The sequence below is a fragment of the Eumetopias jubatus genome, unplaced genomic scaffold, assembly GCF_037043125.1.
Source record: "Eumetopias jubatus isolate StellerSeaLion01/CBP00866 unplaced genomic scaffold, mEumJub1_p1.0 scaffold_3, whole genome shotgun sequence".
Classification (NCBI taxonomy): domain Eukaryota; kingdom Metazoa; phylum Chordata; class Mammalia; order Carnivora; family Otariidae; genus Eumetopias; species Eumetopias jubatus.
Genome location: NW_028274809.1, coordinates 91,167,168 through 91,191,386, shown reverse-complemented (window position 1 = coordinate 91,191,386; position 24,219 = coordinate 91,167,168).

The window sequence follows — 24,219 nt, the reverse complement described above, 5'->3', positions numbered from 1 at the left end:
GTGAAGGAGGCCTCTTTTCTTATCCTAGAGCTTCAGTCTAAGGAGTAGGCTTCAAGCTTGTCAAGCATTTAGGGGTTACTAACTGCTATCAAGGAACATAGGCTGTGGATAGCATGCTGGTGCTCTCCCTCTTCTTTACTCCAGATCACTGCTATCTCCAAGAAAAGAACTTCTATACTTCTCTGTAGCCCTGACTTTTGTGACTGCTTCCCAGGGGAATATCTCCAGATTTCCTGGCTCTGGTGGCCAGCACAGGTTATGCTTGTGGTTCCATAGGACCGTATGTATCTGCATACTTTTAAAAGTTGCTACCTGAGGACCTGGTTACCAGCCAACCTGAATTTAGCTTCTGAGATCTTCTCCTTTAAGACACTGATAGAACTTAGCACATCCTCAAATACTGGGAGCTACTGAAAATGTAATAGGCTGCTTGGAAAAGCACAAAGGTTTGACAGACAACAAAGAACTGAGAAGGGTTAAGCAACAAGGTTCATCTCCTACGTGAGACTACTCCTTCAAGACCAGGAGAGGTGGTTGTTTCACCTTACTGTATAGATACCAACATAGAGTCAGGAAAAAAAACCCAAAAACAAAAAACAAAGAAATATGTTCCAAATCAAAGGACAGGATAAAACTCCAGAAACAAAAACAAAAACAAACAAAACCTCAAAAGACCTTTAATGAAATGGAGATAAGTAATTTACCTGATAAAGAGTTCAAAGTAATGGTCATAAAGATGCTTACCAAATTGGAGAGAAAAATGGATGACCTCAGTGAGAACGTCAACAAAAAGTTGGAAAATATAAGAAAGTACCAAATAGAAGTCACATAGCTGAAGAATACATAAAAGAACCAAGAAATACACTAGAGAGGTTCAATAGCAGACTAGAGAAAGCAGAAGAAAGAATCAGTCAACTCAAAGACAAATCAGTGACACACACCAGAGCAGGAAAAAAAACAATGAAAAAAGTGAAGATACCTTAAGGGACAGCATCAAATGGTTTAACGTTCACATTATAAGGCTCCAGAAGGAAAAGAGAGAGGAAGGGGCAGAAATATTATTTGAAGAAATAATGGCTATAAACTTCCCTAACCTGGAGAAGGAAACACATTCAGATCCAGGAAGTGTGGCGAGTTCCAAATAAGATGAACTCAAAGAGACCCTCATCAAGACATATTAAAAGTAAAATATCAAAAGTTAAAGACAAGGAGAAAATTTTAAAGGAGCAAGAGAAAAACAGCTTGTCATGTACAAGGGAACCACATAAGACTACCAGCAGATTTTTCAGCAGAAACTTTGCAAGCCAGAAAATAGTGGCATGATATATTTAAACTACTGAAAGAAAAACAAACTTTCAACCAAGAATACTTTACCTGACAAACATCATTCAGACTAAAGGAAAGAAAAAAGTTTTCCACACAAGCAAAAGCTAAAGGAATTCATCACTACTAAACCAGCATTATGAGAAATGTTAAAGGGACTTCTCTAAGCTGAGAAGAAAAAGGGCACTAATTAGTAACAAGAATACAAAGAAAAGAATATTACTGGAAATGTAAACACATAGTAAAGATAGTAAGTTAATCACTTATAAAGCCAATATGGAAGTTAAAAGACAAAAGTAGTAAAAATATGATTACAATAATTAAAGGATACACATGATTAAAATATATCATACGTGACATATGACATTGAAAACACAAAATTGGGGAGGAAAGAGTAAAAATGTTGAACTTTAGAATGGGGTAAAAAACTTAAGTTCTTATCACCTTAAAATAGACTGTTATAGATATAAGTTGTCATATGTAAGCCTTATTGTAACCACAAAGCAAAAACCTATGGTAAATATACAAAAGATAGTGAGAAAGAATTATAAGCTACCATTATAGAAAGTCATCAAATCACAAAGAAAAAGAGGAGAAAAAGAAAGGAACAGAAAAGAACTACAAAAATAGCCAAAAACTATAAACAAAATGCTAATAACCATATATCTACCAATAATTACTTTAAATGTGAATGGACTGAATTCTCTAATTGAAACACATACAGTGGCTAAATGGATAAAAAGAAAAGACCCATCTATATAATGCCTACAAGAGACTCACTTCAGATGTGAAGACACATACAGAATGAAAGTGAAGTGATGAACAATTATATTCCATGCAAATGGAAACCCCAGAAAACTGGAGTAGCAATACTCATATCAGACATGGTAGACTTTAAAACAAAGGTTGTAACAAGAGACAAAGAAGGGCATTACATAATGATAAAGGGATCAATTCAATAAGAGGATATAACAATTGTGATATCTATTCACCCAGCAAAGGATCACCTAAATATATAAGGCAAATATTAACAGATATAAAAAGAGAAACTGATAGTAACACAGTAATACTAGGGGACTTTAACATCTCCTTTACATCAATGGATAGATCATTCAGACCAAAAATCAATAAGGAAGCATCAGCCTTAAATGACACATTATACCAGATGAAATTAACAGATATTTACAGAGCATTCTATCCCAAAACAGCAAAACACACATTCTTTTCAGGGGCACATGGAACATTCTTCAGGGTACATCACATGTTAGGCCACAAAACAAATCTTAATAAATTTAAGAAAATTGAAATCATATCAAGCATCTTTTTCTAACCACAACAGAATGAAACTAGAGATCACAAGAAAATAACCTGGAAAAAACACAAACACATAGAGCCTAAACAATTAGCTACTAAACAACCAATGAGTCAACAAAGAAGTCAAAGAGGAAATAAAAAATACCTGGAGATGAATGAAAATGGAAACACCGTGGTTCAAAATCTTTGGGACACAGCAAAACAGTTTTAAAAGGGAATTTTATAGCAATTCAGACCTACCTCAAGAAACAAGAAAAATCTCAATCTAAACTGACACCTAAAGGAGCTAGAAAAAGTAGAGCAAACAAGCCCAAAGTTAATAGAAGGAAGGAAATAATAAAGATCAGGGTAGAAATAAATGAAATAGAGACAAAACAAAAACAATTAGATCAATGAAACCAATAGCTAGTTCTTTGAAAAGATAAATAAAATCGATAAACCTTTATCCAGACTCACTAAGAAAAAAAGAGAGAAGAAAAAAAATAAACAAAAGAAGAAATGCAGAGGGGGGAATTCATAACCAACAACACAGTCTTCCAACACTGAATCATGAAGAAATAGAGAATCTGAACAGACCGATTACAAGTAATGAATTTAATCACAATCAAAAAACACCCAACGGAAGTCCAGGACCAGATGGCTTCGCAGGTGGACACTATCAAACATTCAAAGAAGATTTAATACTTATTATTCTCAAACTATTCCAAAAAATAGAAGAGGAGGAATGCTCCCAAATTTATTCTATGAGGACAGCATTACCCTGATATCCAAACCAGACACTACAAGAAAGAAAATTACAGACCAATATCCCTGGTAAACATAGGCACAAAAATCCTCAACAAAATATTAGCAAACCAAATCCAACAATGCAATAAAAGGATCATTTACCATCATCAAGTGAGATTTATTTCAGGAATGCAAGGATGGTTCAACATCTGCAAATTAATCAATGTGATATACCTATTAACAAAATGAAGGAAAAAACAATATGATCATCTCAATAGGTGCAGAAAGGCATTCAACAAAATAACATCCACTCTTGATAAAAACTCAACAAACTGGGTTCAGAAGGGACATACCTCAACCTACTAAAGGCCATATAGGACAAACCCATGGCTAACAAACTCAACTGTGAACAGCTGAAACATTTTCCTCTAAGAGACTTTCTGTGTTTCAAAGGACATTATCAGGGGACGCCTGGGTGTCTCAGTTGGTTAAGCATCTCCTTTGGCTCAGGTCATGATCCCAGGGTCCTCAGATCGAGCCCACATCAGGCTCCTTGCTCAGTGGAGAGTCTGCTTCTCCCTCTGCCTTCCACTCCCCCTGCTTGTGCTTCCCCCTGCCTCTCTCTCTGACAAATAAATAAAAATATCTTAAAAAAAAAAGAACACTATCAGGAAAGTGAAAAGACAACCCACCAATGAAACAACATATTTTAAAATCATGTATCTGGTAAGTCTTGCATCAGAATACATAAAGAACACCTATAACTCAACAATAAAGCGATGTATAACCCAATTTTTAAAAGACTAAAGGATTTAGATAGATATTTCATCAAATAAGATATATGAATGACCAATAATCATATAAAAATATGTAACTCATTATTATAGAAATGTAAATTAAAACTACAATGAGATACCAATTCATACCCACTAAGTTAACTAAAACCAAAAAGACATACAATAACAAGTGTTGAAAAGTATGTGGAAACTTTGGGACATTTATTCATTGCTCATGGTACAGACACTTGGGAAAGTTTTGTCAGTTCATTAAATGGTTAAACATACAGTTGCTATACCACCCAGCATCTCCATTACTAAATATATACCCAAGGGTAATGAATACATGTTTACATACAAACTTACTTGTACATAAATGTTCACAGCAGCATTATTCATAATAGCCAAAAAGTGGAAACTAATGTCTGTCAACTTATAAAATAATTAACAGAATACAATGTATCTAGACAATGTAATATTATTTCACAATAAAAAGGAATGAATCATTGATAGCTACTATAAAATAGATGAGCCTTGAAAACATTAAATAAAAGCTAGTCACAGAGGACCACATATTATATGACCCCTTTTTCTGAAAAGTCCAGAATAAGCAAATCTATAGAGACAAAAATTATATTAGTAGTTGTTTAGGGCTGGTTAGGGGTGACTGGGAGATTGTGGAGTTATGGTTAAGGGGAGTAGAGCTTCTTTTTGGAACATTGGAAATGTTCTAAAATTGATTTTGGTGAAGATATTCAACTGTGTATATATTCTAAGAGCCATTGACTTTTACACTTTAAATTTGTGAATGTCTGGTATGTAAATTGTATCTCTATAAAGCTTTCTAAAAGGGGGGTAGGAGGGAAATGAAGTAATGATACATGCTGCAATGTGGATGAACCTTGAAGACATTCTGCTAAATTAAACAAGCCAGACATAAAATGCCATATATTGTATGATTCAATTCACATGACATGTCTGAAATAGGCCAATCAATAGTGACAGGAAGTACATTAGTGCTTGCCAGGGACTAGGAGAAGGGAGGAATAAGGAGTGGCTATTTGGGTACAGGGTTTGTTTTGGTGTTAATGAAAATATTCTGGAATTCCATAGTGATGTTATTTGTACAATCTTGTGAATACACTAAAAATTATTGTACATTTTTAAAAGAAAAAATAAAACTTCTCAATTAAAATAAACAAATTATCAATGTATAGTGCATACTGCTCATGTAAATGGTAAGCTTAATTATCTGACCATGTTGACTTTCAGTCCCCTGAAGATATTTAAGGTTGTTTTTACACCAATTAAGTGATTCTTTCTAACAAAAGCTCATTAAACTCTATGGTAAATGGGTAATGATTAACATTTATGGATTAAAAAACCATTCTTAATGAATAGGTGATAGGATTAACATACCCCCACAACCCACACTATGTTTTTGCAAAGAATATATTAGCTCCAAATTTTAATACAGAACCAACCTGGTTGAGTTATGAATGCACATTCGTTGGCTCTGACCACATCTAGTTAAGCAATTAGGAAATCTGATAAGAATAATTTTGGGGATGCCTGGGTGGCTCAGTGGTTAAACGTCTGCCTTTGGCTCGGGTCATGATCTCAGGGTTCTGGGATCATTTCCCATGGTCTCCCTGCTTGGTGAGAGTCTGCTTCTCCCTCTCCTCTCCACTTATGCTCTCTCTCATTATCTCTGTCTCTCTCTCTCAAATAAATAAATCTTTTAAAAAAGGATAATTCTGTACATGTAAGAATTATCATTGTCTTGTGTTTGGATAAATCTGATTACAATTACACATTATGATTGTATTCATTTTAACTGCAATCTAGGAAAGCACAGATTGTATTGACGTGACCAGGGCTGTTTCACATACAATCTCCCCAGGAAGATTTAGTTCAATGTAGTCAAATACTCTACATTTTATTCTCAATATAAGTTCAAAAAAATAATTTGATTGAGTTTTAAACCTTTTCAACCATTTGTTTTGACAGAACAGATAAGGCACATTGACAAGCAGACTCAAGGACTGACAGGGAGTATGATTTAAGTGGCCTGTAGGAGTGTTTGAGATTTTTAAGCATTCACTGAAGAAGTAACATAAGTTGAAACTATAAGTGGAATCTCTGTTTAAGATTATTGGCTAAAATACTGAAAAAAATGAACAAAGATTCCTGCCCCCATTGAGCTTCTACTTGAGATGGGGTATAAATAAAACCAATAAATAAATAATATATTCAAGGTAAGAAATTACATAGAAAGAATAAGTGGAGTAGAGTAAGTAGAACAGAGTATTCAAGGGGGTTGTCAGATTGCAGTATTAAATGTTACAGTAATCAGAGTAGATCTTATTAAGAAACGGAAGTTGAACAATATATTGAAAGTGCTGGGGAAAGAACAATCCTGGAAGAGTTACCAGCAGGGGTAAAATTTCTAAGGTACAGTGACGTGTGGGAGCTGGTTTGTACTTGTTCATAAATCCAATTGTTAAATTATTCAGACTTCTGTGAGCTGGTTGTTAAACATGATCATAAATTAGATAAATTAGATAAACTTAAGTGAAATATCTTAAAAACTCATCACTGAAGTATTTTAGTACATTTTACCATTATTGATGCCATTGAGGTTATTTATATGTATTATTTTTGTATTTTGAATACGATCTAATGATGTATTTCCCAACTTTGTGTTAAAAAATATCACAATGATAGTTTAAAATCTTCAATAGCAGGAGCATATATACCACAGAAATTGTCAAACACTATGAATCAGGGATTGATTTTTTGTTTTATTGGCTGTCTACACTTATGAAAGAGATGGAGAGGGGATGTTAGTAACGCATTTTGAACTTAAAAGTGTGTCTTATCTTGTTTTTTCAAGATTTTAGTCAAGTGTATATAGAGAGTAAACCTTGTTTTGGGGTTGATTTTCCCAGGAAGTTGCAGTGCTTTCCTCTTCTTTTGTGTCTGTGACTTTCAGTTTCTCTCATGTACCACAGAAAGACCAGAAAGGCTTCACATGTATAAAATGCAGCCTTCCCTTTAAGATGGGAGGATGGGAATCTGGCCAACCTGTGTGTCATGCACATATCAGAAAGAGGAGAGTGCCAAAATCAGTTCTAATTACCATAATTCCCAAATAGTTAATTTTATATTTTCAGGAAAAAGCCCTGCAGATTTTACTTGGGAGTAGTCTCTACATTATGAATGTATGGGAAGGGGATATGGAGAAGAAACTGGGATGTTTACCCCATGGATACTTTTTTTTTTTAGATTTATTTACTTATTTATTTGAGAGAAAGAATGACAGAGGGAGAGCACATGAGATGGGGGTAGGGTCAGAGGGAGAGGCAGACTCCCTGCCGAGCAGGGACCCCGATGCGGGACTCGATCCCGGGACTCCGCGATCGTGACCTGAGCTGAAGGCAGTCACTTAACCAACTGAGCCACCCAGGCGCCCCCCCATGGATGCTTTTAATTAATTTCCTGCTATGCCCTCCCTTTCTCATGGATCTCTAATATGCTAAGAGCAAACCAAGTATCTCTGACATCAGATTTGCTTCTTCCTCCACTACATCTTATTCTTGGCTCCTGCTTGTTCTCTTTTTTTTTTTTTTTATTAGCCATTGCTATGCTATCCATATCCCAGAATTTATTGAACCTATATGTTCACCAGTGATTCTCTTTTACTCTCACTGTTAGGACTTATTCTTTTAACCATTTATCTATAATCATTTTAATGGGTGCTTAGGAGAGAGAAGTGATGGATGGGTAGTATTAGTCTACTATCCTTAACCCATATTTTTCCTCTATTAGACACTAATTCTAAAAGAAACCATAAATATGTACTGATATTTACCTATTACTAGTTGTAGTACTTTATATGATAGGGTAAAGAAGAAAGCCACATATATAATTTTTTTTTGTAAATGGGCTTAGTTAATAAAATATGTCACATTTAAAAAAGTCATTTACTGGACATTATGGAAATCTAATTATTGACACAAATACTTGCAAAACCATTGTTAGAAAATAAAATTGCCTATAACCCAAATCAATCCAGAGGTTTCATGAGGTTCAAATTCTGAATGGAGTTGCATTAAAAAATATATATCTTTGAGTCAGGTTAATTAAAACATTTGTAAAATCAAGAGTTATCAAATTCATCATTTACAACACTACAACAACTAGTTTTCTCTCCCCTCGTTCTCTCAAATCCTGCACCAGCAAGCTTCTCACTTGCCAGTCTTTACCTCTTTTCCCTCCATAGAAAAAAATGCCTGAAAAGGGTCTACACCAAATAATAAATAATAGTTCTTTTCGTGTAGTGGAACTAAGTAACTTGAATTTTTTCTATATTTTGAAAATAAACATATTTACTTGTTTTGTACATTTGTTTTTAAAGGCACTTTACTAACTACTATCTGAATTGAAGTTTGTATTTTTGCCTAAATAATATCTAGTCTTCTTGTTTATTTACTAATTGCACATGACTCGTTCTTTGAAACCATACCCAGATTAACTTTTGTGAGGTATTTATTTCTAATTATATTAGCGTTGCATAGATACTGAGAATAACTGTCTCTTACATACTGTTACTTCAATATTTCAAGCAGAATATTTTAAGCCTTAATGGTTGATGATTGCTAACACAACTGTTGTCTTCAAGTGTTGTCTACATGAAGCTGATTGGTTGTTTTTCACAATAACATTAACCAATATTGTCTCAGAAGATAAATCTCTCTTCCAGAATTGAGTAATTTTTCAAAGTTCAAGTTACCATAGTTGTAATCAATGAAAGGAAGTTTTTACAAAGCTAATCAAAGATTCTAGGTGTGCTCTCATAACGATGTTTATTATCTGCTTTCATTTTTTTCTCAACAATATCTTCAATGGTAGCATACAAATGAATCAAGATCTGCCAGTTTCAGCATTGTTTTTAGTACCCTGAGAACAAACTCGAATGAGACCTGATATCTATTATAACCTTCTTTCTGTGAAGGATATGAGTCTAAGAAACTATGGCTTCATTGTCTTTAAGCCAAGTGTTTCCAAATTTTCCATGTCTCTTGCAAATCTGCTCTATGAAGTAACATATGACCTATTGATTTTTTTCTTAAAAATCTTCCTTTGGTGAATTAATTTTTTAATGTCAGTATATACACATAACTATATATGAAAAGAGTACCAACTGATACTTCTTAATATCCCAAACAACAGAAAGTAAATTGTTATATACTCATTCTTTTACAGTTTACAAAGAAAATAAGAAGGGCTAAAATACCAATCTCACTTCTTTGCAGGAACAGTATCGTGAATGACTTGGCTACAGGATGTGAGAAAAGTAATGTTTCATGAACATTATCCATTAGGAAAAAACTGCTTTTGTGACGTTGCAGTTAACTCTCAAATTGGAGTCATCTGAAATATATATGATAAATGTGTATTCTAGTCCCTCAGTAGGATTTTCCATTCAGGGGTCTCAACAATTACTTTTTGGTGTCTATATTTTGTGGTTAGAGAAATTTGGATGTATGAGAACAGTTGTTCAGTCAGTGGCAAAGTGAGTCATGTTGAAGCAAAATACTAAATTAATGTTTGGGGAACCTGTATCTAGATAATATATCCTCTTTAGTTTTATTAAAAAGAATCATTCTTCAAATATTTATTCAGTGAGGTTGTGTTGATCAATGAAAGATAAAACTGCATGCTGCAAAATAAAAATATGTGCATTTACTTGGGATCTGAAGGATTGCAATTCAGGAGACACAGAGTTGACCAAAATTGAAAACACGCTCAAGAGACAAAGGAGGTTAGAGCTTTTTAACATGCAGCAGAGGCCTTGGCTTTTAGCTGTGTTCAACAATTCTGAGAATTTGAAATAGGAGACACGTATAAGCCTTATTTCCTCAACGTCCTCCCAGCTCCATTTTAAATAACTCTTAGCAATTCTTACTCCATCTTACTCTGTCCATTATCAGTTGTCAGTCTACACATTTGTGGCCACCTAAGAGCAAGAAAAGTATGAAAGGTCTGCCAGAGTCAATAGGACATCACTATGTGATAACAGCTGTTGCTAACGAGACAGATGTTAAATAGAAAATTCAAGAACCTGGAGATGGAGAGTCAATTTTTTCCACCAAAATCATTATTAAAACTTATAAGATATTAAAAAAAACTGAACTCACAGATATAGAGAACAAATTTGTTACTGTCAGAGGTGGGAAGTGGGAGGTGGGCAAAATGGGAAATGTTCTATAACTTAGGCTTTTGTACAGGTAATGAGATAAATTTTTGATAAGTACATTAATCAAAATATTGAATGTACTATCCATAGACTGCTAAATATTTACATGAAAATAAACATGTTTAACAAATTACGTACAATATTTATAAGAACTCTAGTGAAATTGAAACCATGATATTAAAGGTCAGTCCATCTCTAGTAAGATAGTGATCAGAGCAAATAGGCTAAAGACTTGTGACTTAGTGACTTTACATAACTATGGAAGTATTAGCTCTGGTCTTTACCTTCTTTGACATCTAGGTTTTATTGTATATAGCTCAGAGTAAATGAGTTGTTTCCTGAAAGTAAAGTTGATATGCAAATTATAAGAAGTTCTTTGTATCTCTTTGTATAGTTATTCAATGGTAAGATCTGGTGCATATGTCTATATATTCCAAATATACATAATTAATTAAGTTTTTATGTTTTGATATTTCTATTTCTTTTACTAATGGATTTATGCAAATCCAGGCATTACAGAAGCACACATTTTCTTTTTCTTTTTTTTTCAGAAGCCCACATTTTCTTATATGCCATGATATGCATGTGGTTGTGTAGCCCTGTGTCACATCTATTGGAAAGGTTTATCACCCAGATTGAGCTTTTCCCCTTGGGTTGTTTCCTACTTCTTCTTAGATGGCCTATCTCCAAAGGGATCTCTTGTCTTTGGGGCTGGGATTAGTCTAACTGGCTGAACTAGAACTTCATTATAAAGACATTTCTTTCTCTTCGTATGTCAATTACAGTAGTCTTGAGTAAAACAACTTTGAAAATAGGTCAACTACAAGTATGAAGCTGTGAAATATCTGGCAATTTATGTCAGCTTGGATACTGGTTGGTCTGACCACCCAATACTTTGTATTAGGATTCCTTAATATACTAAACAGAACACACAGGACTCACAAGAAAACTTACAATTTCTTTAGCATCATTCATTGCTGTATGTCACCATACAGCTAGGTCTAATGTCTTCAGTGAGAGAATTCAACACCCTTTGTACAGCAGGAATGAGCAGCCCATGTTGGTGAAAGCTTGTGGAGTCAAGCATCTAGTTACCAACATGAAAACTAGGACTCAAAGACAGGACCATCTCTTTTAAAACTTTCCAATATGTGTTTAAGAGGATGTTGGTGGCAGCCTGCTAGGTACATAAGCCAGAGTGGAAAAAAAAACTCTAATCAGTCATCTGACCCAGGGAGCAGTCTGTGCTCACTGAAATAAATTTTTTGAAAATAAGGAAAAGAGTTGCCCTTGTAGTATCTTGTTTGGACATATCTTCAAAGTCTTTTCAATGACATGCCTTAGAAAAAAATTCAGCAATGCCCCACTGGATTTCTTCCCAAAAAGCTAACAGCAATAATCAGTTAGTATTTAAGATGACTGGTAGGCTCTTGAAGATGCTTCATGGAATTTTAATGATAAAATTTGGGTTGGAGGAATGTATGTTAAAGTACTTGCATTTTTTTCTCAATTCTGACTTATTTCACTTAGCATTCCACATAATTTCACTCATGGAATTTTTTTAAAAAAATGAATACACACAAACAAAAAGCAGAATCAGACTTATAAACATAGTGAACAAACTGATGGTTGCCAGAGGGGAAGAGATGGGGAAATGGGCAAACTGGGTGAAGGGGAGTAAGAGACACAGGCTTCTAGTTATGGAAGGAATAAATCACAGCAATAAAAGGCATAGTATAGGGAACACAGTCAATAATGTTGTAATCATGTTATATGGTGACAGATGATAGCTACACTTATAGTGAGCACAGCATAACAAATAGAGAAGTTGAACTGAATGTTGTATGCCTGAACTAATTCAATGTTGTGTGTCAACTATACTCAAATTAGAATTTTTTTAAAAAAAAAAGTACTTGCATTTCTTTCTTTGTGGCAATAATTTAAGTCATGATTTTTGTAAAATCCACTAGGCAAAAGAGTTAACACTAGGTATATTAGCATAATGAGTTGCATTTTAGCACTATGAAGCAATATTAACCCCAAAAATGGAAGCATTTCTATATAATAAGCATAAATTTCTGTATTGGTAGATAGGCCTCTGACTTTTAGGGGGTAGTCCCTTGGTCAAGTTATAAGTGGTCAGTAACTATATATTTCTTGAAGGCATGTAAAATATGTAATATCAAAAAAAATTCCAATTACCTAATATTGTGCTAAGATCTTTTAGATTTTCAGTAAGATCTTGTGATTGACAAACTAGAATAAGTCATAACTTTTATAATCTTTGTATCAATAATTTTTAGTTGAATAGATTTGTTTGGTTGTCAATGTCAAATTTGAACATAACAGAATGAAATAAAAATGTAGTTTTCTTCGTCTCTGGAACTATACAGAAAGAACTGATTTACCAATTCCTAGTCCAAGAAGCAATAAATTAGCAATTACCACTGGAATAGTATATAAATGTATATATATATTTGTGTATACATATATATATATATTTGTGTTATATATGTATATTTATATATACATTTAATATAAATTACATATAACTATAAAAATTATGTATAATATATATTTCATAAAACTAATATTACTCAGCCATCAAAAAGAATGAAATCTTGCCATTTGCAATTATGTGGATGGAACTAGAGGGTATTATGCTAAGCAAAATAAGTCAGTCAGAAAAAGACACATACCGTTTGATTTCACTCATATGTGGAATTTAGGAAATAAAACAAATGAACATAGGGAAAGTGAAGGAAAGATAAAATAAAATGAAAACAGAGAAGGGAGGCAAACCATAAGAGACGTTGAACTCTAGGAAACAAACTGAGGGTTGATGGAGGGGAGGTGGGTGGGGGGAAGGGGTAATTGGTGATGGGCATTAATGAGGGCACTTGATGTAATGAACACTGGGTGTTATATGCAACTGATGAATCACTAAATTCTACCCTGGTAACTAATAATACAGTGTATGTTAACTAAACTGAATTTAAATAAAGAATTTAAAAATATATTTTAAGTAAATGGCACATAAATGAAGACACAATCCATATCTTCAATGCATTAAAGACTTTATGGGAGTCAGGTCTGGAGTTAGTGGTATGGCAGAAGAAAACCTGTAAGAACTTAGTTATACAAGTTACAAAAATAAGATGAGATAACAGTTTGCAAGGGCTTTGAAAATTTAAATGCATGCACATTAAATCTACTCTTATGTACTAGGATGAACTGCTTTAAAATGAAGCTAAATCATGAAGGAGAATTTTAGATTTTTCTCTATACTATATCCCACATTTCTGATGAGTTGTGCATTGTTCATCCTTCTCAGCATATTGGTCTATATAGCTTTTTCAAATTATCTTTTTCCCTGTCCAGATTGGCTAGCCTCACTGAGCAGAAAAGAAGTTGTCATTTTTTAACTATGAAGAGTCCAGCAGAAACTTTCAGTACCCTCAATAGGAAAAGCAAATCTATCTGCCTTCAAGATGGTCAATCAATAGTGTCTTATATACAAGGAGATATGAAATGAGTTTAGTCTGCTCGTTGTTATGCTAAAATGACAATAAATAACTCCATTTACTCTTCAACAATCTAAGTAGAATCAAAGTCCTTGCTTACATAAATCAAGTTAATGAGGAAGTTCTCTGAACTCAGTGGTGACATTCATTTCCTGGTTTCTATAGCATGCATTTATGAGTACTTACCATGCAACAGGTACTGTACCAGGAGTACAGGAGACAGACATGGAGCAGATAGAGAGAAGGTCTGCCTTTATCAAACTTATTTTCTATAGTGAGAGACCTAAATAGGGTAAATATATAAAAAAACATAGTGATAAGTGCTATGGAAAAAAATTAAAGCAATAGAGAAAAATGATTATATTTTTTGATAGAAGGGTATTATAGTTTTAGACAGAAGGCCATAGAAGAAGGCCACTCACTGAGAAGGTGACATTTGATTAAAGACCTGAAGGGGGAAAATTAAATATATATGTATATAACTTAAAATAATATTATATATTAATACATATAATGAAGTATCTATATGATATAAATTCAGACAGTACATGTTAGAAGTATAACCAATTAATTTATTCTCCTGCTCAGTATTGTTGTCAAGCATTACTTCTCTGAATTGACAGTCTATATATATAGTAGAGTCTTTTAGCAGATAGCTTCTGTGTAGCTTTTTGATCAAAAACGTTTGAAAATCAATAGTTACAGCAGGCACTGTGAGTTTGTAACCCAGTGCTTACTCAAACCCCATCCCTTTTTTGCTCACTTCTACACTTAGAGGCTGGAAAATCTAAATGCTCCTTTTGACACGATTCCTTGGAGCCAGAATAGCTGTATGACACTGGCAGTTTAGATGGAGATACTTTTGATTTCTTGAAATACTATACTCTATGGCTCAGTCTCCTTCCTATTTGTTTTGTCTTTGAATGCAGATAAGATACCTGGACTTAGGTAGATATTCTGGACCACAGGGTGGCAAGGATGAAGAAAGACCAAGGAATCTGAGACATCATTATTATCAAGCTGTTAAACCAGTAGCAGAAGCTGCTTTACTCAGACTCTTTTTTTATTCTTTGAGAAAAATACACCCATATTCATTAGGACTCCTATAATTCAAGTTTTCATTTACTTGTGACTAAAAGCTTATCTAACTTTTACAGACAGAAACACTAAGCCCATGCATCTTCAGTGTTATGCTCTCATGCCTACCATCATGTTAAAAAAAAGGTATTTCTGGCCCTAAGACTGACATGTTTTCCATGGTTCTTGAACTCATGGTACCTCACAAATGATAAACATGTCACTCTCATTACCCTTTTAATTTAAAAATATTCTTTGATTAGATAATACCCTTATTTCAGAGACAACTTCAACATCACAAAGGAAGAAAGAAAGTACAAACTCGGAAAACATAATTATATTCTGTTATTAAGAGCCAGAAGAAACGTGACAATAGAAATATTTGATCAGCCACACAGGGCTCTAGGTTTTAAATATGATCTTGACTAATGTTCAGTGACATCAAATAAATATGTCATGATGGATTAAGAAAGCCATTTCTATATGGATCTTGATGTTTTGCTGTCTACAGATGTGTCAATCATCATTCAATTGTGCAAAGTTGTTTAGTAGGTAGTGCTCCAGAAAAAAAGTATAACCACACATGGAGTATTTGCTGGCACTTATTGAGAAGAAAAAGATTATTCTTTTGGTAAAATTAAAAAGGCATTTAAGCAACTATCACATTAATATAGGTTGCTATATATTGAGGATGCTATATATAAGACCCATAGAAACCACAAACCAAAAATCTATCGTAGATACACAAAAAATGAGAAAGAAATCCAAGCATAACACTAAAGACAGACATCAATCACAAGGGCAGAGAGCCAAAGAATAATGGAAAGAGAAGAAGTATAAAAACAATGAGAAAACAATGAAAAAAATGAAAAAAGTACACAACTATCAATAATCACTTTAAATGTAAATGGTCTAAATGTTGCAATCAAAACACATACAGTGACTGAATGTGTTAAAAAAAAAAAGAATGTATATGCTGCCTACAAGAGACTCACTTCAGACCAAAAGAAACATATAGATTGACAGAGAAGGGATAGAAAAAGATACTCTATGCAAATGGAAACAAAAAGAAGGTTGGGGTAGCAATACTTATAGCAAACAAAGAAGACTTTAAAACAAAGACAAGAGACAAAGAAAGATATTACATAATGATAAAGATATCAACCCAACAACAGGATGGCAATTGTAAATATCTATACACCCAACATAGGAGTACCTAAATACATAAAGCAAATATTAACAGACATAACAGAAGAACTCGACAGTAATACAGTAATAGTAGGGAACTTTTATACTCCACCTATATCAATGGGTAGATCAGCCAGACACAAAATCAATAAGGAAACAGTGGTCTTAAACAACACATTAGAGCAGATAGACTTAACAGATATAGGCAGAACATTCCACCCCAAAGCACCAGAATATACATTCTTTTCAAATATACATGGAACATTCTCTAGAATAGATCACATGTTAGGCCAAAATACAAACTCAATAAATTTAAGAAGATTGGAATCATGTCAAGCATCTTTCTGACCAAAATGATACGAAACTAATCAATCACAAGAAAACCCCACAAACATATGGAGGCTAAACAACATGCCACTAAACGTAATGGATCAACAAAGAAATAAAAGAGAAAATAAAGGGTGTCTGGTTGGCTCAGTCAGTAAAGCATCTGCCTTCGGCTCAGGTCATGATCCCAAGACCCTGGGATCGAGCCCCAAATGGGGCTCCCTGCCACTGAGCAGGGAGCCTGCTTCTCCTTCTCCCTCTGTCCTTCCCCTCCACATGTGCTCATGCTCTCTGTCTCTCAAATAATTTTTTTTTAAAAAGAGGAAATAAAAATATTCATGGAGACAAATGAAAACGAAAACACAATATTCTAATATCTTTGAGACACAACAAAAGCAGTTCCAGAAGAAAAGTTTATAGTGATATAGGCCTATCTCCTGAAACAAATAAAATTTCAAATAAACAATCTAAACTTACACCTAAAGGAACTAGAAAAAAATAGAAAAAAAAGGAAAAAGTTAAGAGAGGGAAGGAAGTAATAAAGATCAAAGCAGAAATAAAAGAAATAGAAGCTAATAAATTAAAAAGTAGAAAAGATCAATGTAATCAAGAACTGTTTTTTGTTTAGATAAACAAAATTGAAAACCTTCAGCCAGACTCATCAAGAAAAAAAAGAGGACCCAAATAAATAAAATTAGAAATGAAAAAGAAGAGGTAGCAATGAGCACCACAGAAATATAAAGGAGGAGTCTACCATACAAAACTATATGCCAACAAATTGGACAACTAACAAAAAAATAGATAAATTCCTAGAAACATTATTTCCAACACTGAATCAGAAAAAAGTTAAAAAAAATCTAAACAGACTGATTACTAGTGACAAAATTGAATTGGCAATTTAAAAGCTCTCAACAAACAAAAGTCCAGGAACAAATGGGTTCACAGGTGAATTTTACCAAACATATAAGGAGTTATTCCCTATTCTTCTCAGACTATTCCAAAAATAGAAGAGGAAGGAATGCTTCCAAATTCATTTTACGAGGCCAGCATATCCTGATACCAATACAAGACAAAGACATTACAGAAAAATAAAACTACAGGCTAGTATCTCTGATGAACATAAATAGAAAAATCCTCAACAAAATATTAGCAAACAGTATTCAATAATACATTAAAAGAATCATTCACCCAAATCAAGTGGGGTTTATTCCAAGGATGCCAGTATGGTTTGATATATACAAATCAATGTGATAAACCACACCAACAGAATGAAGAACAAAAACTATGATCATTTCAATAGATGCAAAAAAGCATTTAAAAATATTCCACATCCAATCATGATAAAAACTCTCAATAAAGTGGGTTTAGAGGGAACATACCTAAACATAATAAAGGCCATATATGAAAAACCCATACATAATATAATACTCAATGGTAAAAAGCTGAAATCTCCTGCTCTAAAATCAGGAACAAAACAAAAATGTCTACACTCACAATTTTTATTCAACATGTTACTGGAATTCCCAGCTGTAGCAATGAGACAAGAAAGAAATAAAAGGCATCCAAATTGGTAAGTATTTGCAGATGACATGATACTATATAGAAAACCCTAAAAACTCCACCAAAGAAGTATTAGAAATAATAAATGAATTCAGCAAAGCAGCAAAATATAAAATTAATATACAAAAATCTGTTGCATTTCTATGCACTAGTAAAAAACTAGCAGAAAGAGAAACTAAGGAAACAATCCAATTTAAAATTGCATCAAAAAGAATAAAATATCTAGGAATAAATTTAACCAAGGAGGTTAAAGACCCATACTATGAAAACTAGAAGAAATTGATGGAAGAAATTGAAGATGACAAAAACAAATGGAAAGATGTATCATGCTCATGGACTGGAAGAAGTAATATTGTTAAATTGTCTATAATACCCAAAGCAATCTATATAGATTCAATTCAATCCCTATCAAAAGACCAAAAGTATTTTTCATAGAAAATAATTTTAAAATTTCTATGGAACCACAAAGGCCCCAAAGAGCCAAAACAATTCTGAGAAAGAAGAACAAAGATGGAAGTATCACAATCCCAGATTTTAAGATATACTACAAAGCTATAGTAATCAAAACGGCAGGGATGGGCTACATGGATGTTGGGTTTTAAGGAAGGAACTTGTGTTGAGCAATGGGTGTTTTGTGTAAGTGATGAATCACTAAATTCTACTCCAGAAACCAATATGACACTATATCTTAACTAACTAGGATTTAAATAAAAATTTGACAAAGTAAAAGAAAAAAACATCATGGTCTGACACAAAAATAGAAAAATAGATCAACAAAACAGGATAGAGATCCCAGAAATAAACCCACACTTAATGGCCAATTAATGTACTACAAAGAATATACAATGGGGAAAAGATCTCTCTTCAATAAATGGTGCTGGGAAAACAGGACATCTACATGCAAAAGAATGAAACTGGACCACTTTCTTATCACACACACACACACACACACACACACACACACACACATCAAAATTAGGATTAGACTTACGTGTGAGACCTGAAACTAAAGAACTCCTAAAAGAAAACATAGGCAGTAATCTCTTAGACATTGGCCTTAGCAACATTTTTAAGGATATGGCTCCTCAGGCAAGGCAAACAAAGGCAAAAATAAACTATTAGAACTAAACCAAAATAAAATGTTTTGGCACAGTGAAGGTAACCATGAACAAAACAAGACAATAACCTAGTGAATGAAAGAAGATATTTGTAAATGGTGTAAATATGCAAAATATATAAAGAACTCATATAACCCAACACCAAATAAAACCAAATAATCCAATTAAAAATAGGCAGAGAATATGAATAGACATTATTTTTTCAAGGAAGATATACAGATATCTAACAGAAACATGAAAAGGTATTCAACATCACTCATCATCAGGGAAGCACAAGTCAAAACCACAATGAGATACCACCCCATACCACTCAGTATGTTAGTTTCAAAAAGACAAGAAATGTCTTGGCAAGGATGTGGAGCAAAGGAAATCTTCGTGTACACTGTTGGTGGGCATGTAAATTGGTACAACCACTGTGGAAAAAAGTGTGGAAGTTTTTGAAAAAATTAAAAATAGAAATACCATACAATCCAGTAGTTCCACTACTGGGTACTTACCCAAAGTAAACAAAAACATAAATTTGAAAAAAAATATATGTACCTCTATGTTCATTGTGACATTATTTACAATAGTCAAGATATGGAAGTAACCCGAGTGTCCATCAATTGATAAATGAGTAAAGAAGTGGTAATCAAAAAATTCCCAACAAACAAAAGTCCAGGACCAGACGGCTTCATAGATGAATTCTACCAAATGTTTAAAGAAGATTTAATACCTATTCTACTCAAACTATTCAAAAAAAATAGAAGAGGAAGGAAAAATTCCAAGTTCATTCTATGAGGCTAGCATTACCCTAATAAAACAAAATACTAGCAAACTGAATCCAACAAAACATTAAAAAAATCATTCACCATGATCAAGTGGGATTTACTTCTGAGGTGCAAGTAGGATTTAAAATTCACAAATAATCATCATGAGGCATAACATCAATAAGAGGATAAAAACCATATGATAATTTCAATAGATGCAGAAAAAGCATTTGACAAAGTACAATATCCATTCATGATAAAAACTTTCAACAAAGTGGGTTTAGAGGGAACATATCTCAACATAATAAAGGCTGTATATGAAAAACCCGCAGCAAACATCATACTCAATGGGGAAAAAGTGAGAGCTTTTCCCTAAGGTCAAGAACAAGAAAAGGATGCCCACTCTCAAAACTTTTATTCAACATTGCTACAGCAATCAGACAACAAAAAGAAATAAAAGACATCCAAATTGGCAAGGAAGAAGTAAAGCTTTCACTCTTTGCAGATGACATGATACTATATATAGAAATCCCTAAAGATTCCACCAAGAAACTACTAGAACTGATAAATGAATTCAGTAAAGTTGTAGGATATAAATCAATGTACAGAAATCTATTACATTTCTATACACTAATAATGAAGTAGCAGAAAGAGAAATTAAGAAAACAATCCCATTTACAATTGCACCAAAAATAATAAATACCTAGGAATAAAGTTAACCAAAGAGATGAAAGACCTATACTCTGAAAACTATAAAACATTAATGAAAGAAATTAAAGATGACACAATAAAATGGAAAGACATTTCATGCTCATGGATTGGAAAAAACAAATATTGTTAAAATATCTATACTACCCAAAACAATCTTCAGATTTAGTGCAATCCCTATCAAAATACCACCAGCATTTTTCACAGAACTGGAACAAACAATCCTAAAATGTGCATGGAACTGCAAAAGACCCCAAATAGCCAAAGCAATCCTAAAAAAGAAAAACAAAGCTGGAGGTATCACAACTCTAGACTTCAAGTTATATTACAAAGCTGTGGTAATCAAAATGGCGCAAAATGGTATGGTACTAGCACAAAAATAGACACATAGAGCAAAGAAACAGAATAGAAAGGCCAGAAATGAAGCCACAATTACATGGTCAATGAATATTCAACAAAGCAGGAAAGAATGTCCAATAGAAAAAAGACAGTCTTTTCAACAAATGGTGTTAGAAACAAAACTGGACAGCGACATGCAAAAGAATGAAACTGCATCACATTCTTACATCATGCATAAAAATAAATTCAAAATGGATTAAGAACCTAAATGTGAGACCTGAAACCACAAAAATCCTAGAAAAGAACACAGGCAGTAATTTCTGTGACATTGGCCATAGCAACATTTTTCAAGATATGTCTCCTGACGTGAAGAAAATAAAAGCAAAAAGAAACTATTGGCACTACATCAAAATAAAAAGCTTCTGCACAGTGAATGAAACAGTTAACAAAACCAAAAGGCAGCCTACAGAATGGGAGAAGATATTTCCAAATGACATATCCAATAAAGGATTAGTATCCAAAATATATAAAAAACTTATACAACTCAACACCAAAAACCAAATAATCCAGTTAAAAAAATGGGTAGAAGTCATAAACAGGCATTTCTCCAAAGAAGATATACAGATGGCCAACAGACATCTGAAAAGATCCTCAACATCACTCAACATCAGGGAAATGCAAATCAAAACTACAATGAGATATCACCTCTGACCTGTCAGAAATGGCTAAAATCAAAACACAAGAAGCAACAAGTATTGGTGAGAAGTGGAGAAAAAGGAACCCCCATGTACTGTTGGTGGGAATGCAAACTGGTGCAGCTATTGTGGAAAAGAGTATGGAGGCTCCTTAAAAAGTTAAAAATAGAACTACCTTAGGATCTAGTAATTGCACTACTGGGTATATACCCCAAAAATAGAAAAAATGTCAATTCAGAGGGATATGTGTACCCCTATGTTTATTTCAACATTATTTACAATAGACAAATTATGGAAATAGCCCGTGTCCATTGGTAGATGAATGGTTAAAGAAGATGTGACACACACACACACACACACACACACACACACACACACACACACACTGGACTATTATTCAGCCATAAAAAAAGAATGCAATTTTGCCATTTGCAACAACATGGATGGATTTAGAGGATATAATGCTAAGTGAAATAACTGAGAAAGACAAATACCATATGATTTCTCTCCTAATTGGAAGTTAAGAAACAAAACAAACAAAGGAAGGAAGAAGAGGAGACAAACCAAGAAACAGACTCTTCACTATAGTGGACGCACTGATGGTTACCAGAGGGGAGGTGAGTGGGGGGATGGGTGAAATAGGTGATGGGGATTAAAGAGCACACTTATCATCATGTGCCCTGAGTAATGTATAGAATTGTTGAATCACCATATTATACACCTGAAACTAATATAATGCTGTATGTTAACTATAACTGGAATTAAAATTGAAAACTTAAAAAAAGAAGTGGTGTGTGTATATATATTAAATTAAATTTTATATATGTATACATGTATATATACACAATGTAATATTACCGAGTCATAAAAAGGAATGAGATCTTGCCTTTTGTAACATCATCAATGCACCTAGTGGGTATTATTCTAAGTGAAATAAGTCAGAGAAAGACAAATACCAGATGATTTAACTTTTATGTGGAATTTTAAAAAATAAGACAAATGAACAAACTAAAAACAGAAATATACTCATAAAAACAAAGAACAAACTGGTGATTGCCAGAAGGGAGCAGGGTTGGGGAATGGGAAAAAAACATTTACAATATGCAAGGGAGTATGAAGTGAGAAAATTATACCACACATTGCTACATACCTTACTACATATTTATTTATGCAAGTTCAGAAAACCTCCCTTCTCCAACCTTACCTGTCTCCATCTTCCTCCTACCCTCAGTTTTAGAGTCAGAATTATGTAAAGGGCGAGTAAAGGGAATCAGATGCATTTGCTTGACTTACGAGGAAAGAAATTAGATTTTAAATATTCTTTGTTGAATTATATAAAGTGAATGAATTAGTATCTATTGTTTTCTATAACTTCCAATTATTTGTTTTATCCAACAGTGATATTGCTTCTCTTAAGTGTTCTAAAATTGGCTTGCCTTAAGTGTCATACTATTATCTATTGTGGAACATATTTGAAATAAGGTTTTGAGGGTAAATAGTGTACTTGGTTTTTTTTTTTTTTTGGACTCTTTTTCAGTCACTTCTAAATTGAAATGTACTTGCAAACACAAACTTTAAAGAATCGATGCATCCGTGAAAATATTAAGGGAGTTCTGGACTTTCTTTCTCACTTTTGGAATTAGAAAGTCATTTAAAGTGTGTGTGTGTGTGTGTGTGTGTGTGTGTGTGTGTGTGTGTGTGTGTGAAAGAGAGAGAGAGAGAGAGAGTGTTTTACAAGTTGTGTGAAATTGAAGTTAACTAGAAATGGTGACGATTAAGCTTTCTCAATTAAATCTAAATTCTCTCTGTTATTTTTCAGCCTTTCTAAGACAGAGAAACTTAAATGCCTTTATTTCTGAGATTCTAAGCAAGTTTCCATGGTAGGAGAAAAGTCTATATAGCTATATAGCTGCGTTTTTTAAAAATTTTCTTGGTCATATGTGTTCATTAACAGCAAAAATTCAGACTGCCTGGGTGGCTCAGTCGGGTGAGTGTTGAACTCTTGGTTTTGGCTCAGGTCATGATCTCAGGGTCCTGGGATCCAGCCCCGCAAGGACTGGCTCCATGCTCAGCAGGGAGTCTGCTTGGAGATTCTCTCCCTCTGTCCCTCCTCTCTCTCTCTCTCTCAAATAAATACATAAATCTTTAACAGCAAAAATTGAATGAAAGAGTTCTGTACAGAAGAATAACCTAGGACTAACTGACTTAGCCCCTGCCTCTTCTGTTATTGATTAACATTTCAGGACAATCTATATATACCAGATACCACTCACTCTCAAAATGAGTCAAGATAATTTTCTGAGAGTTATGAAGTCCAAGTGTTCTGTGATGTTTTTTGGTACTTACTTCATAGCTACCTTTAAGCAATTTACTTGCAGTAGGCTTATCTGACTCGTGAAGTCTGAAGTCTACTGGAATAGTAAATGTAGATATCCTCAATATTTATTTCTGGGGCTATCTAATGAAATGTCATTGTTTCTTTAAACATATTTCAAGTTATTCACATCTAAAATTGTGATGCGTGCTTCTAATA